Source organism: Gracilinanus agilis, chromosome 1, assembly GCF_016433145.1.
Source record: "Gracilinanus agilis isolate LMUSP501 chromosome 1, AgileGrace, whole genome shotgun sequence".
Classification (NCBI taxonomy): domain Eukaryota; kingdom Metazoa; phylum Chordata; class Mammalia; order Didelphimorphia; family Didelphidae; genus Gracilinanus; species Gracilinanus agilis.
The window spans coordinates 127903319-127919647 of record NC_058130.1 but is presented as its reverse complement, the minus strand read 5'-3'; the positions used below and the strand labels follow the sequence as shown (position 1 = coordinate 127919647).

The window sequence follows — 16329 nt, the reverse complement described above, 5'->3', positions numbered from 1 at the left end:
ACGTCCCAGTAATAAATTTCTTAAATCCCTAGAAGTTTCTGGAGATATTCTCCATTCTTAATGTCTCTGCATAGAGAGTCTTGTAGGCTTTATGTGTCTCTGGCTTATATTTACCAATCTTCTCCTTTTGTGGAGAAGAAAACTTTGGGCCAGATGGAGGAAGAGATTTGTGCAAGGGCATACAAAAGTGTCAAGAGTTCAGATTCAAATTGTGCTCTTTTGACATGAGTTTAAAACCTTTAACATAACTTCTAAGGATCTAATCAGTCCAGACCCATCCTTCCACGAAAGCAAACAACAACCCTCCAACTATAAGTGATGACACTTTCTGGCCATAGCAATTATTGCTATGGCCAGAAAGTGTCATCACCTGATGTCTGAGAATAAAACCAAAATTTAGTTACATGATCAATAATGTATCAAAGGAGAATTTTAATTGAGACTATATTGAAAAATTAAAACTAATAAAGGTAGTTATATATAGTCCTCAATATAGTAAGTAGGATTCTTTTTTCCAATCCATATTCCAGCTCCAAGTTGAGACTGAAGTCTGTAAATTGTGACATTAGTCTAGTCAGTGAAGTATTTTATCTTTTCCAGTCAATGTTATTTTGCTGTTTAGTTATGCCAATGAAGATTTAATTTACTTGAGTATAAAACTGTAACCAGAGCAAGTTAATAGAAGCTTTGCTCCAGTGTTTTGAAATTTAGAGGAGGTCAACAGTGCTTGAATTTCTTCATGAGGCAGAATCTTGTTTGCAAGAATTAGTTAAGACTAGGGGCAGCTAGTTGGCTCAGTGGAAAGCCAGGCCTAAAGCTGAGAAGTCTTGGGTTCAAATTTGACTTCAGAGACTTCCTAGCTGTGTAACACTGGGCAAATCACACAACCCCCCATTTCCTATTCCTTACTGCTCTTCTGCCTCAGAACACATTATTCTAAGGTGGAATGTAAAGGTTTATTAAAAAAAATATTTAAAAGAAGAAGGTACTGGATGGTCAGTTTCCTCCCACCTTAAAGTAGTTTCTTCTTCTTGGCTCACTCTGCCCTACTTGATTCCTTGAAAGGGGTTTTATAAATATCGTGGAGTCTTTGCACATATTGGTGTCCTGGTATCTTTCTTAATTCAAGACTTTATGTCCTGAGATCTGAGGTCTTTTTCTGTTCTCTTTCATGCTCAAATGAACATGATTTCTAGGTATTTTTCATTTTCTTTGATCTGGGTATCAGAATCTATATAGCTATACTTGATAGTAGGGGAATCAAAGAAATCAAAGAACCTTTTCAGTTACAACATATCCTCTATTGCTAAATGGGGAAATGAGCAATAATGAATTGTTGGTTTAAAAAAAAATCTTTATTTTGTGAACGTCCATGGAATATCTGTCATCTTCTGGGTCCTTATTCTGAAACATTTCTCTCCTATACCAACACCTCCTTCTCTCATTCGCAAATTCCTTCTGGAGTCTCCATTTTGTGGTTGCATTCAGACTGGGCAACCTTCATTCCCTACTTCCCCCACTCTGGTTGAACTTTTGATCATCAATTGCATGTCCCACATCAGGTACCTGCACATACTCCCACTTTCCAGTTCCCTTTTGAATGTTGTTTTTCCTCATGAGCTTATAAACTCAATGAGGGTTTTTGCGTGTATTTGTATCTCTAGTGTTAGCACAATGCCTGTAATACAGAGAATAAAGGCTTGTTGGCCTTGTATTCAAAATATGAAAAGAAAAATCAAACGGAACTTTTCTTAAATTCAGATCTGTTAGAAGGAAAATATGAATGGTATTTAATTACTTTATAAAAATTATTTAACTAATTAAAAAACCATTAATTCCCAGAAATGCTATTAGAGATAATGACACTGTGCCTTTGGGTTCATTTCTGAAAAGCAAAGAATGAAAGAGAAAGTAAATGTCACTTGGGGCCTCTTTTTAATTATAAAGAGCCCCATTCTCCCCAGGGAAGCCCTTGACAGTTAGGAAGTTATAGAGGCCTTTAGAAGGCATGTCAACATGGTTAATTAGCCAAGGTTAACTCATTACCATATGACAGGGAGAGGTTTTTAAGCTCCATTGGTGGAAAAGAGTTAATAGGCCAATAATGATAACACCTAAGGTAATGTTTGATGTGATGTAAGCACTAGGAAGCATCTACTTAATATCTTAAATATTTATTCAAGGTAGAGGAACAGTGCCATGGGAGGTGAGGGAAGGAAAGGGAAGCAGAGAAATGAGGAAAAACAAAGAAGCAGAAAAGGAAGAAGGGAGAAAAGAATAGGCAACAAGAAGATAAAGGGGGGAGGAAGCAATAGAAGCTCCGGAAAAAGACCGGAGAGGGGAAAAAAAGGAGAGGAGAGAAAGGGAAAGCAAATTAATAATAATAATAATAAAAATAATTGTTAATTTTAATTCTCTATTTTTCTTTAGGCTATTTCTAAGAAAAGAGTTTGAGAAGGTTAGAAGGCTCCTCCCCTGCCCTCTTCAGGGCCCAGACTTCTTGAGAGCAATAAGATCTCTGAGAGTGATAAAAAGGAAGTCACAAGAAGAAAACATTCTAAGCGAAATGCTGCCAATCCCACTGTATTAGCTAGCACTGCATGGTCCCAAGTAATCAACCTTTCTAGTAATACTCAGTGATAGAATTCTTGTCTCTGAAAGCATCTCAAAGTACCTGTTTCTGAAACCCACCCCTGCATGGGAAGGGGATCGGGGAGTGGGGGTTTGGGGTGGGGTGGGGTGGTGGTGATGGTGGATCTGTCTAGGTTGGAGAAGGACATTTTGGCCAAACTGTCAAGCAAGCATTTGGATGTAAATGGAAGTGGGCATCTGCATTTAAATGCATTTTCTTTTGATTCAGAGCACCAGGTGAAGAAATTAGATTTACCATTGCAAATCAATACTTTCTCTGCAAGTGTTGTATGGAACACTGAGAGAGGCCAATATACCCATTGTAAAGTCAAAGGTAGGACTTGAAACCAGGTCTTTCTGACTCCAAGGCCAATTCTCTAATTACTATGCCTTGTTGCTACTTTATAAATATACTTAGCATATATTTATAAATGTCACACGCATGCTTACATAAATGTATTTACTGGATATAAGTGCATAGTCTTTGGCAGATAGATATATGCATTTGCTAAGTCGGTGAAGCTAGCAGAATGAGCTTTTGTAGTCATAAGACCTAAGTTCGAATTGGCAGCTCCACCACTTATTGGGCAAATCATAAACCTCTTTGTGCAATCAGTTTCCTCATTTGTAAAGTGGGGATAATAAAAGTTGTACTATTAACTTTATAGGTTTGTTGTGACTGCAAGATCTTACAAACTTTAAGGCACTTCAGAAATATGAATTATTTTGATAATAACAGAGGTAATTTTTAAAAACATCTGTTTTACTATCAGTTCTAAGATAGGAACCAAGGGCTAGGCAATAAAGGTTTAGTGATTTGCCTAGGGTCATATAACTAGGAAGTTTCTGAGGTCAAATTTGAACCCAGCTCCTCCTAACTCCAGGTCTGGTGTTTTATTCATTTTGATAACTAGCTGCCCCTACCAGAGGGCCATTTAACAAATGTCTCTCACCAGGTACCTCATATGTCCTGTCACAATGAAAGGGCAATTCTTGCATTTATGCTCTTCCCTTAGGATCTAGAGACATAGTAGAAAGTTGACCTGATTGCAAATGTTCAAGGGCTTTCTTTCCTCTTCCCTGCTTAATATAATTATAATTGCCTGGCATATGATATGATTTAATAACTATTAGTTGACTAACAGCTGCAAATAGCAGACCTTCATGTCAGAAGAATAAAAATTATAAGTAAACCAAAGGCAATGGAAAGAGAAATGGTAGGCATGAGTAGGCATAAAGTACACCTGGATGTTTAGAGTCCATGGCTTCAAATGTAGTCATCTTTCAATAGAGGGGGCACAGCGGATAAAGTACCGGGCCTGGAGTCAGGAAGACTCATCTTATTAGACACTTACTAGATGTGTGACCCAGGGCAAGCCACTTAACCCTTTTTGCCTCAGTTTTCCCATCTGTAAAGTGAACTGGAGAAGGAAATGGCAAATCATCCTAATATCTTGGCCAAGAAAACCCCAAATGGAGTTACAGAGTCAGGCATGGGGTGAAACAATGATCAATGATGACACTGTTATTGTGGTAATTTTTATTTTTGTTATTATTATTCCAATAGATAGAATGCTCATACTGATGAGGTTAGGGTTACATATAACATATGACATGATTGGAATTTGATGGTTCAGAAGTTACAAAGGCAACTCTGTTATTTATGGACTTAAGTATGCTTTCCTTTGTCTATATGGGTAGGAAAGGTCTTTCTAGTTTTTCATGGTTTATTTTTCAAAGATGTCACCAAGTACTTGGCAATGAAATAATTCTCGTGCAACAACATCATTACTATTTTAGTGTAAGTGAATCCAAATATTTAAACTAAATTTCCCTGAAAATATTGATGACTATAAAAATTATGTTTTAGTCTTGTGAAATCTCCAAATGCTTGATCCCTGCGAAGTACTTCTAGTCAAAAAAGAATAGCTAATCGGCTCAGCCAAATTATGTACAACCAGATCATATGTGAACAAAGTTGCTGGAAGAATGCTTTGCAATATTTGGCAAAAGCTGTACAAAAGGAGAACCCTATTTAGCAGTGAGCACTTCTGGGGCTAAGAAAGTAGAACTGCTCAGAGATGGGAACGGTAGCTTTTTTAATTGTCTTTTTTTTCCTTATCCTTTATCAGAAATAAAACCAAAACTGTACAAAAAATTCCTTTGAAAAGCCAGCTAAGTGGGGTCATAGATGGAAGCTTTAGTAATAGCCAACACCATGAAAGTAAAATATTAAGTTCACATTAGGATTGTTACTAAGGGAAAGAAATTAGTTTTCATTTGAGAACATATGGGACATGGAAGCTTTTTAGGGCTACTAGAGTTGTCCCTCACTATATCACGGTTCACTGATGACAGCTTCACTGTATCGTGGGCTTTTTAAAAAGAAATCTAATTCTGTATTGCGGAGTTTTCACTACATCAAAAGATGTACACAATGCCACTACCATTTGCACAAGTTCGCCAAGGTGAGATCATACATGGCACACTATTGGCTGAAAGGCAACCAACCATAGCGCTGCATTCTGTATCCTGAGTGCTGATTGGTACAGTGTTTATAAGAGTGTGGGAAAGGTTTATAGGAGAGTGGGAAAGGTTTATAAAGCCTTAACATATATAAATAATAAAATAAATATAATGCCACTACTTCGTGAATTTTTACCTATTGCAGGGATCTCTGGAATATAATTCCCACAATGGGTGAGGGATCACTATATGTCAATTTAATTAGATAAATGCTAGTCACACACTGTGTGCAGAGGACTGTGCTGTGCTGGGGAAGACACAAAAATGAAAGAAGGCAGCCGCTTACCTCCTGGAGACTACAGTTTAGCAAGTGAAAACTTTAATAAACAACATTCCAAAGGAGAAGGGCTGTCCAATTGTGCTAACTGACATGGTGGAGGAGGCCCTTCAATTGGGCTTTAAAAGATGGGTAGGAATTTTTGTAAATACGTAATAGCAATGTTTTACCATACAGGATCTTAACATTATTCATTCAACAACTTTCACAATGTCTACTATGGGCAATACAACATAGTATTTGGTGTATAGTAAGTGCTTAATAAGTGCATCGTAATGCTGATTGATTAGTGTGTTAAGCAGAGTCTTTGCCCCCTCGGAACATGCTCACAGTAGAGATACATGACACAGAGTCAAAAGTAACAACACAGTTTCAGAGGTAGGAGCTGGAGAGAATGGTGCTTGTTGAAGTGAAGGGAAGAGATAAATGTTTACTGAATTGAGTCCACTGACAGTGCAATTGACAGAAAGGAAAAAATTGGAAACAGGAGAAGGTTTAAGGGAAAATAAAGGAAGCTCAATCTTGAGCCAATGGACATTCAGATATAGATGTGCTGTAATGAATTGAGGATGTCTGAAAGTCTGGAGGTCAAATTAAAAGTCATGGCTAGAGCCACAGATTTGAAAATCATCCATATAGGTCATAGAAGCCCTGGCAATTAATATGAATGCCAAAGGGTAGGGTACAAAGAGAGTCTGAGAAGAGACAAATCTCTGGGTAGGACTCAGCTTAAGGGGTACAGAAGAAGATAAGGTACCAGAGAAGGGGAGAGAAAAAAGAACAATTAAAGAGATGAGAGGATGATCAGGGGAAAATGGTGACTGAAGCAATGGACAAAGAGTGTTTTCAGCCCAAGGATAACCATGTGAAAAGTGCCAATGTAGTGCGTAATCATAAACCAGGGGCTTGTAACTCATAGCTTGACAGCACCATGCTCTGTCGAGCAGGGTGGTTATCAGGAGCTCATAGTTCATAGCCTGACAGCACCACTCCTTGCTGAACAGAGCAGCCCTAACCCCAAACATCAAAGTTTCTAAGGCACCAGGAGAGATCAATACTCCCACTAAGTAGAGTCTGGTAACTATTGGTTCCATGACACCTGTACCCATATCCAGGCCCCTAAAATGTATATCTTTCCTCATCTAAATGCACCACTCCAGGATTCTCTTGCTGAGTTCCCCCAGTGAGCACTGGCAATAAAGTTTTCTCCTGCTTTGATTGCATTGCCTCGTGTGTTCCTTTGGTGGCCATCCATTCGAACCCTAACATATGGAGGCTGGTCTGGGATGGTGTGCAACCCCCCTGAGGACTGCTGAGACAGAGAAAGCTCTCTCCTAGGTTTTGTGACGACTTCCAGAGGTGAGCAGTGCATGTTTGTGTGAATGATGTGTGGCATGTGTGGTTGATGGGGAAAAGAGAACTCTCACTAAGCATATGACTAAGTGGATGGCAGATTCTGGGCTCCATGGATTATATGGAGATGTCCTATGCTAAGCGCCGAGGCCCATCCCATTCTGGGGTGAAGGACGACGTCCCATGGCTCTGTGTCCAAATTTCTACCTGTTTCTGAGTGGGATGGGTTTATGCCACATTTCCTGTCCTCCGAGAGGAGCCAGGTTGGGAAAACTGGGAAGTGAGTTGGGAATAAAGGGAGGGAAGGAAGTCATTGGAAATCTTGGAGTCAGGAATACAGGATACGTAACTTCAAGGGGTTGGAGGTCCTCTGGTAACCTTAGAAAAGGTCCTGGGGTGGGGGAAGCCAGGGTTTGATTCCCTGGTGGAACTAAGTTCTGGAAATCTGGGGTTCAAGTCCCTGGTGGAACTAGGTTCCGGGAAGTCCCGTGGTAAAAGCATTGCGGGCGGAAGTAAGGGAACTGGGTCTTTTTTAGGAGGACGCCAGGGAAATCAGGGTGGAGCCCTGAGCGGGCTCTATCCCCGACCCAAACCTTGTGTGGGTCCACAAAAAGCATCTTTTGTCTATCATCTTGTCTGTCTTTTGTGTTGTCCTTTGTGTATACCTCTATGACTGGTTAAATATGGGCCAGAGCCAGTCGACGCCCCTGGACTTGGTCCTAAGTCATTATTCTGATTTCAAAATCTGTGCCCATGCTTTAGGATTGACAGTGAAAAAGGGGAAATTACAGACTTTTTGTAATTTGGAGTGGCCTACCTTTGGGGTTGGGTGGCCCCAGGGTGGGACATGGCAGAAGTCTATTTTCTCTGCCGTTCGGGGCCGTGTTCTACTCCCTGGCCTGGAAGGGCATCCTGACCAGATGCCGTATATTTTAACCTGGCAGGATTTAGCCTTGGACCCATCATCCTGGCTTCGTCCAGTTATGGAGGTGTCTAATGTAAGCAAGGAAACAACCACTCCCTCTCAGGTTCTGGTCGCCCAGCCCCCAAAACCCAGCTCCAGTCCAGATAAGGTTTCAGCTTCACCCAAGCCCCCGGTTCTGCCTGCCCCAGATGACCCCCCTCCAGATCCTCCTATGTCTCCTCCACCTTATGCTCCAGAGTTTCCACCCACCCTTTATCCTCCCTCTCCCCCCACCCTCCCCACTGCCACTGCCTCCACAGGATGTGGGCAATTAAGTGATGCTGGCAGCCCCTCCAGAAGACTTCCTCTCTCCCCCTGCTCACCACACTCGGGGCTGGGGTCAACGGGACCACCGTGCCCTTGGCCCCAATGCCCCCTCATCTACCACCACCCTCCCAGTACGCACAGTTGACTCAATGGTCCCTGGGGGTCCCCTAATTCATCAGTACCAGCCCTTTACCTCAAGTCATCTTCATAACTGGAAGCACCAAAACCCACCTTTTTCGGAGCAACCACAGAATCTCATTGACTTGGTAGAATCCGTTTTTTTGACCCACGGTCCAACTTGGGACAATTGCCAGCAGCTCCTCTGTACCCTGTTTACTTTGGAGGAGCGTGACCACATCTACGCCGAAAGACGTAAATTAGTCCTTGGCGATGACAGTGGGCCCACCGCAGACCCTACCTGCCTTGCTGCCATCTTTCCTGTCAACCACCCTGACTGGGACTTCTCAGCTGATGAAGGTAGGGAGCATCTTTGAACCTACCGCCAGACTCTCTTGGCCGGGCTCAGAGCAATAGCTCCTAATCCCACTAATTTGGCTAAAATTGAATCCATGCGGCAGGGCCCCGAGGAAACTCTGGCGGTGTTCCTAGAGCACCTCAAGGAGGCATTCAGGATCTATTCCCCCTTGGATCCCAAGGCCCCTGCTAGAGATTATTCCTAGATTTGGAATGCCTGCCTCTCTAGGGTCGGATAATGGGCCTGCCTTTGTGTCTAAGGTCATTCAGTCCCTGGCTAAGTCCGTGGGGGTCACGTGGAAGTTTCACTGTGAGTATAACCCCCAGAGTTCAGGACAGGTAGAACATGTGAATCGGACCCTAAAAAGAGACCTTGACTAAAATGGTCCTTGCGTCTGGCGGTAATTGGGTGATGCTCCTACCCGTGGCTTTGTTTAAAGCCTGGAATACACAGGGCCCCTTGTCTCTATCTCCTTATGAAGTGTTGTATGGTTCTCTGTCCCCCATTCTCTCTTCTTTCTCCTTCCCGGATGATAACTGAGCCCCTCAATTGTGTGATTTTGTTCTTTTTCTTTCTCAGCTGCAGCAGGACCTCTGGCCTCGCCTGCAAGCCCGGGTCCAGCCTCCCTCACATAATCCTCACCCCTATAAGCCTGTAGACTGGGTCTGGGTCAAGAGACACCAGAAGCAGGTCCTCCAACCTCGCTGGAAGGGGCCATTTGTCGTCCTTTTTGTGACCCCTTCAGCCCTCAAGGTTGACGGGATTGGTCCTTGGGTTTACCATTCCCACATGTGACCAGCAGAACCTCCGGACCCTGAGCCCGACACCTGGATCGCCCACAGCTGTCCGGACAATCCCTTGAAACTCCAGCTGTCACGATATAAGCCCCTGAACTCTACTTAGCCCCCATGAATCTCCCCATGTTTTCCCTCGCTGGCACCATGGTCTTTTCTCTCACCTTCCCCCTCACCCTCTGGCCTTGTGTGGGGCACCAATCCTTTCGAAGTTCTTTCCATAACCCCCACCAACTTTGGAAATGGTCCCTTAGTAGTGGGGATACTTCAGATGTTGTTTCTTCTATCATTATCCCTGGTGCACCTAGTTTCCTTTTCACTCCTTGCCAGGTTCTCACCTCCATGTGTGATGGGCCTGGCATCAAGCCCTTTGTACTCTTTGATTGGTATCTTTGCCCCGCCTCGGCCCCAGGTCGGCCCTATTGTAACTATCCTAATCACTTTTATTGTGGTTATTGGGGCTGTGAGACCTTAGCCCACCGGGTGGGAGACGACTATTCAGGATGGCTCCCTGCTTTTGATGTGGTCTCCACCGGGCTGTGAACCTCGGAGCTTGGTTCCCTGGAGCACAGGAGCTGGCCACATAGTCATTGTAGAAGTGGCGGGGACCTGCAAGTTTCTTAACCTCACTGTCCTCCATCCTCAGGATCAGTCTTGGGTCCTGGGAAAAACTTGGGGCCTCAGGGCGTATATGTTGGGCTCTGACCCAGGAGGACTCATCCTGATTAGGAAAGAACCCCTCACCCCCCTTCACTAGTGGTCGGGCCAAACTCGGTCTTAAAACCATTCCAGAAACCGGTTAAACCGGCCTGGCCCACAGCTGCTGAGGTTACCAAGCCTTCACCTAAGCTCCTTATTCCCCATTCCCCATTACCTGTCCAGGTTGCCCCAGCACTCCCCCTTCCTACCCCCGTTGAGAGCCAAATATCATTGTGGCCTCTCCTGAATGCTGCATATGCAACCCTGAACCAGACATTTCCTAATATGATGGCCACTTGTTGGCTTTGTTTGGATGCCCATCCTATTATGATGCTATAGCCCTTAATTCCACTTACAATACTTCCATTGCGGTCAGCCCTGACACTTGCAATTGGGTGGACCAAAAAGTCAGCTGAACTCTTCAGTCTCTTTCTGGGCAGGGTAGGTGCATTGGCAATTCCACCCTTATTTCCTCAATGCCTCACTGCATCTCCCCTCAAGGTAACAGTCAGGCCCAGACATCAGGACCCCCCACTTGGTACTATAAATATGAAAAATGATAAAGGCTGTGATAATAATATAAATTAGTATTTTAATTAAAGCCATTAAAGCTTCCTCCTGTGGGGGCCCGATGGGCTTGCACAGTCTCAGGCCTGACCCCCTGCGTGGCAGCTTCCACCTTGCTCCATAACAAGGAAATCTACATCCTGGTTATGCTTTTCCCCAGAGTCATATACCACCTAAGGGAGCAGTTCCTGGGTTTTTGGTCTCAGAAAGCTCACAGCAAGCCCCAACGGGAACCCATTACTGCCATCACACTTGCCACCATTTTTGGATTGGCTGGGTTTGGCACGGGGATAGCAGCTCTGGTGACACACCAGACGGATCTTCGGGCCCTCCAGAGTGCAATAGATGAGGATTTGCGGAGGATCGAGAAATCTATTCAAGCCTTAGAGCAGTCCCTCACTTCTCTTTCTGAGGTGGTCTTGCAAAACCGGTGAGGCCTCGACCTCCTTTTCCTGAAGGAAGGGGGCCTCTGTGTGGTCCTTAAGGAAGAATGTTGTTTTTATACTGACCACACTGGGGTGGTGAGGGAATCCCTGGAGGAGCTCAAACGCAGCCTAGATACTTCCACTCTTCTACCCCTTGGTACCAGCAACTGTTCAATCGGTCACCCTGACTCACAACCCTCATTTCTACTATACTAGGGCACCTCTTGATTATCCTCCTGTTGTTAACTCTTGGCCCCTGCATTCTCAACCGTTTGGTCCGGTTCATCAAGGACCGGGTAAACACGGTTCAGCTTATGGTCATGCAGCTGCAGTACCAACCCCTAGCTACTATCCCAGATCCAAGTGAGCGCATAGCTTTGAGGAAGAGTCCTCATTGAGTAAAACGAAAAGGGGGGAATGCAGTGTGTAATCAGAAACCAGGGACTCATAACTCATAGCTTGACAGCACCATGCTCTGTTGAGCAGAGTAGTTATCAGGAACTCATAGTTCATGGCCTAACAGCACCACTCCTTGCTGAACAGAGCAGCCCTAATTCCAAACATCAAAGTTTCTAAGGCACCAGGAGATATCAATACTCCCACTAAGTAGAGTCTGGTAACTATTGGTTCCATGACACCTGTACCCATATCCAGGCCCCTAAAACGTATATCTTCCCTCATCTAAATGCACCACTCCAGGATTCTCTTGCTGAGTTCCCCCAGTGAGCACTGGCAATAAAGTTTTCTCCTGCTTTGATTGCATTGCCTCGTGTGTTCCTTTGGTGGCCACCCATTCGAATCCTAACAAGAAGTGATGAAGGATGAGTACTGCAGAAAGAAGAATGAGGAGGTCACTGGTGATACTTGAGAGAAGAGTTTCAGAGGGTGGTGGGGCTGAAGACCAGAAGGCAAAAAGATGAGTAAACAGCAGGGAATAGAAAACCTTAGGTATAGAAAATAGAAAACTTATTCAAAAAGTCTTAGTGAAGGGGAGAAGATATGGTAGCTGGATAGAGTTCAATGGTTAAGGAAAAGCTTTGGAAACGTTGGAAATTTATAGATGGATAGGGAAGTAAACAGTGCTGAAGAATGAATTAAAGATAATGAAAGATAATTAAATATAATGATTGCTGGAGCAAGGTTTTAATTGAGACAGTATCAGCAGGAAAAATATGGGGATTAGCTTCAGCAAGGAGTAAAGAGGTCTTTTCTTCCTCTGGAATATGATGGAAGGAAAAGCAAATGGGTGGTGATGAAGAGAAAGAGAAGGATTGAGTTCAAGGATTTCTAAGTAGAGGCACTCAATTTTTAGTGAAGTAGAGTTCTAAGTCCTCAGTTGTGAATGTGACAAATTTGATGAGACACTTGAGGAGAAAGGAAAAGGTTTAAGAACAATAACTTTAAGGAATAAATTGGGGATTTGATAAGACTGAGGATTACTGAGAAGCAATAAAGGTTCACCATGCATCAAGTGGAAATAGGTTATTCACCCATGCTATTTTCAGGTATCTCTAGATAGTAATAATCACATAGACTCTCAGAGATAGAAGAGACCTAAGAATCATCTAGACAAACCCCATCATTTCATATATGAGGAAATCAGTTCAGGAAAGTTAAATGACTTGTCCAGAATCACATAGTGGCAGTATCTGAACCAGAACTCCCAACTGTATATTGAATGTTCTTTCTTTTATGTCACATTCCCACCCTCCAACTCAAGAAACATGTATGAAACTATTACTTGTATGACAGATACTGGGATAGGCATGTCAACTTGAAATCTAGAAATCCCAAGTTGTAGCAACTTGAGATCTGAAGACCCCCAAATTTGACCTTGTCACATGAGAAGTTTCTCTCAAAGGGAGATCCAGAGTCTCCAGTTTCAGACTATCAATAGAACTTAAAGTACTCGGTGGTTCCAGTTAGGTGGGGCTAACAGATATAATCAGATGTTAAGTATCTTTTTGTCCTGGTAGTTTCTCCCATTGTGTCAAAGTCCTTTCCCAAGGAAGCCCAGCTCTTTGTGTCCATTGTAAAACTTCAGCCTCTCCCTGACAATCCTGTCTAGAACTTCTCATTTCTTTGTAGCCATTGTAAAGCCAAGCAATCATGCTCAGGTCCCCAGTTCCCCAAGAGGTATAGAAGTTCCCCAAATTCTATGGTGCTTCAGAGCTATTACCTAGCGCCATGATACTTCCCAGGGATACTGTTTGCCAGAGTGCCAGGGCCTTTGGTTCTGTGTGGTTTTGGGCAAGTGACTCTGTGTGGGGCCCTAAATATTGAACACTATCCCTCTCCTGATGAAAGACTTGGTTTTTCTGACTATTTAATAGTTCTGTGTTTTCCCCAAGTTAACAGGCACTAGTGGTATAAAGACAAAAATTAAACAATCTTACACTCTAAAGTGAGATAGAATATGGATACAGATGAATAGATACAAAGTAAATTCAGGAGAAGGAGTAAACAGTAGGGGGAATAAGGAAAATGCTTGAACCTTTTAAAGTACTTCTCTTTAAATAAATGTAGGAAGCAGTACTTCTAGCTCTGTTTTAAGGGATCTGGAATTCCAAGAGGTATAAGTAAAGAGAGAAAACATTCCAGACATGGCAGGAGGTGAGGAGGGATGCCTTTGCAAATGCAGGGAGAAGGGAAATAGAATGTTGTGTAAAGGAAACAATTAGATCAGTTTGGCTGGAATCTAGAAACCATGATAGAGAGTAAAGTAAAATTGCACTTCAGTGTCAAACAGAAAAGTTTATATTTTATTTTTAAGGCACTAGCGAACTCCTAAAGTTTCCTGAGCATGAGTTCTAAAGCTAGGTCTGCACTTTAGGATGCACCAATATTGATTGTTGAAGATAAAGTGATAGAAAAATCCTATGAAGAACTTGATAAGATTCTCCAAATCAATATTCACTTTGATACTTGGTGAGTTCTAAGTAAAGGCAGAAAAAGGAAGAAGAAAATAAATGGAAAAACATGGTTCAGGAAGAAAGAATGAAAATTCAATAAAAAAGAATGGATAGGCATTAGACAGGGCAATCATCAAACAGTAACATAAAGAATGCAAAAGATTATATTTGAACAGGAACACTTGTTATTCACTTGGTATTTATCTCTGAGTCAGCTGTCTGTGTACAGTTAAATTCTTCAGGGCTAAGAACAGAATTACTAAACAAAACTGGAAGACAGAATAATAATGAGAAATGCAATTGAAACAATTTAACCCTGAGCTATCTAAACAAGTAATTGAAAATGGATAACAGAAATAACATCAACACTATAATTATTTTTCTAGGGGTTTAACCAATGTAAATTAATTGCTATAACAAGAAGCCAAAATAACACAGGAAAAACTTTAGTCTGAAAACATTTGATTTATTTGCCAGATGGAGATAGATTGCTAGCAAAGGCAACATTGTGTTAGAAATATAAGATTATGAGCAGCTTTGACTCATAAAGTAGAGAGTAGCAGTAGAGAAGGGTAAAACCAGTTTTAAAAAAAAAGGTAAAAACCAGTTGATATGCCAACATATCAACTAAATAAAGTCAAAGCAAAGTTAAAGGACTAAGCACTGAAGGAAAACGGAAAAAAATGGCAAAAAAAAACCCCTTAAAAAACTTCTTCCTTACAAAGACATTGGAACCAACTCCTTGGGATATTAATGTCATAGTCCAGTATATACTTATAACAGGTAAAGAAATGGTATTAAAAGAAACAAAATGGTAAAAGCAACTGGATTGGACCAATGATATTCAGAGTATCTCCATGCTAGAGACAATACAATTGTGCAGGTAGTGAAGGTATAATATATATTATGTGAAGGAGGAGAAAAATGTCTTTGTTATTGAGAAAATTTCAATAATTACTGATTTATATGCCAAATATCCTATCCATTCACAATCTTTATGAAAGTCATACACAGTTTGAGGGCATTTATAATGAGGTTATTGGTAAAGGAATAAGTAGGCTTTCAAAAATGATATTCAGTAATGGACCACAATTTTACCATTTAATAACGAACTGAAAGATATAGTAAATCTAAGATTCCTTAACTATTGTTTGCCGACTATTAAAAAAGTCCTTAGCAAAATATCACCTTATAGGGCAGCATTGGTGTCACTGTGGGAACTACTTCCTTCCTCCTCTATTCCCTGTGCCAGCTTCTCTGTCCAGCTTCCCAAAGTGAACACTTCCTTTCTCCAATCTTTGGGATAATGGGGGTGGAGGGGCTCACAGGAAGCTTGAAATTGCAGTCTGGGCATGAGAACTTGAAAACCTTCACCAATGCTGTTATAGGGCATCTCCCATCAAGACATCAACATTGCTTAAGATTCTTTGAAGATTTAACAATGAAAATTACTCATTTCAAGGACCATATGATAACAAACATCACCTGAGATATAATATAGAAAGATGTATGCATGCCAAAGATATTTGCTACTGTGATGGAGGAAACCCAATATAGGTTCTCTGTGGATGATTAGTTCCTCCAGATGTTCCTGTTTGTTCATGACATCATGTTAATTTCATCAAGTCCCAGTATAGAGAAGACCCTCCTGAAAGAGATCTTTTCAGTTCACTTCCTTGGTATCTGAGGAGGCTCATCTTTTCAGTACTAAAATTCTAGTAACTTTGACAAATTAGTTGTTAAGTGCTTACAATGAGTCAGGCATTGTGTGCTAAGCAGTAGGAATACAAGTAAGAAAAAAAAGCAGTCCCCTTGCTCTCAAGGAGTTTATAATCTAATGGGGAGACAACACATAAAAGAAAGCTGGAAAGCAAGTCGAGGGTAGAGGTTGTGGCCAGGGAAGGTAACCAAGATGGAGGCATGGTGAAAAAGTTAGAGAAGTCTCAAAGTAGTGCAGCCAGATGACAAACAAGATGCATTGAGCTGATATTCCCTCCTTCCTTGAAGGTTTTGAAGTTTTGGCTCCACTCTTTAATGAGGAAGTTTTGGGTGGTAATGAGGTGGATTAGCAAGAGATTTTGCAGGATGATGAGGTTATCCCAATATTGAGCTTGCTGCCTTGGAGAACCTTTAATGAGTTCAAGAGCTCAGAGGGCAAATTCAAGCTGTTTGTGAGTCCCAGCAGAACCAGAAAGAGCTGAGGGAGAAAGTGCTTGCATGGCAGAAAACTTGAATATAACTGTCTCTGAAAAACTAAAAAGGAATCTTACAAATAGGGCAAAGGAGAGGTATATGGTAGCAGTAAAATGCATGATTATATGATAGGAAGAGACAATAGGCTAGTTACATGCTCTGACACTCCTGTTTGGAGAATGGAGTAAAGAGATCCTTCAAAAACCTTCATTTAAGGGATATACTCAGGTCAGCCATCTTTTCAAT

General features: G+C 42.0%; 1 protein-coding gene across 1 annotated transcript in view; it reads right to left on the bottom strand.

Annotated features, from left to right (window-relative positions):
• The window catches only part of LOC123230865 (histone-arginine methyltransferase CARM1-like), a 259765-nt gene that overhangs the window by 46561 nt on the left and 196875 nt on the right, over positions 1 to 16329 (bottom strand). The window lies entirely within an intron of this gene.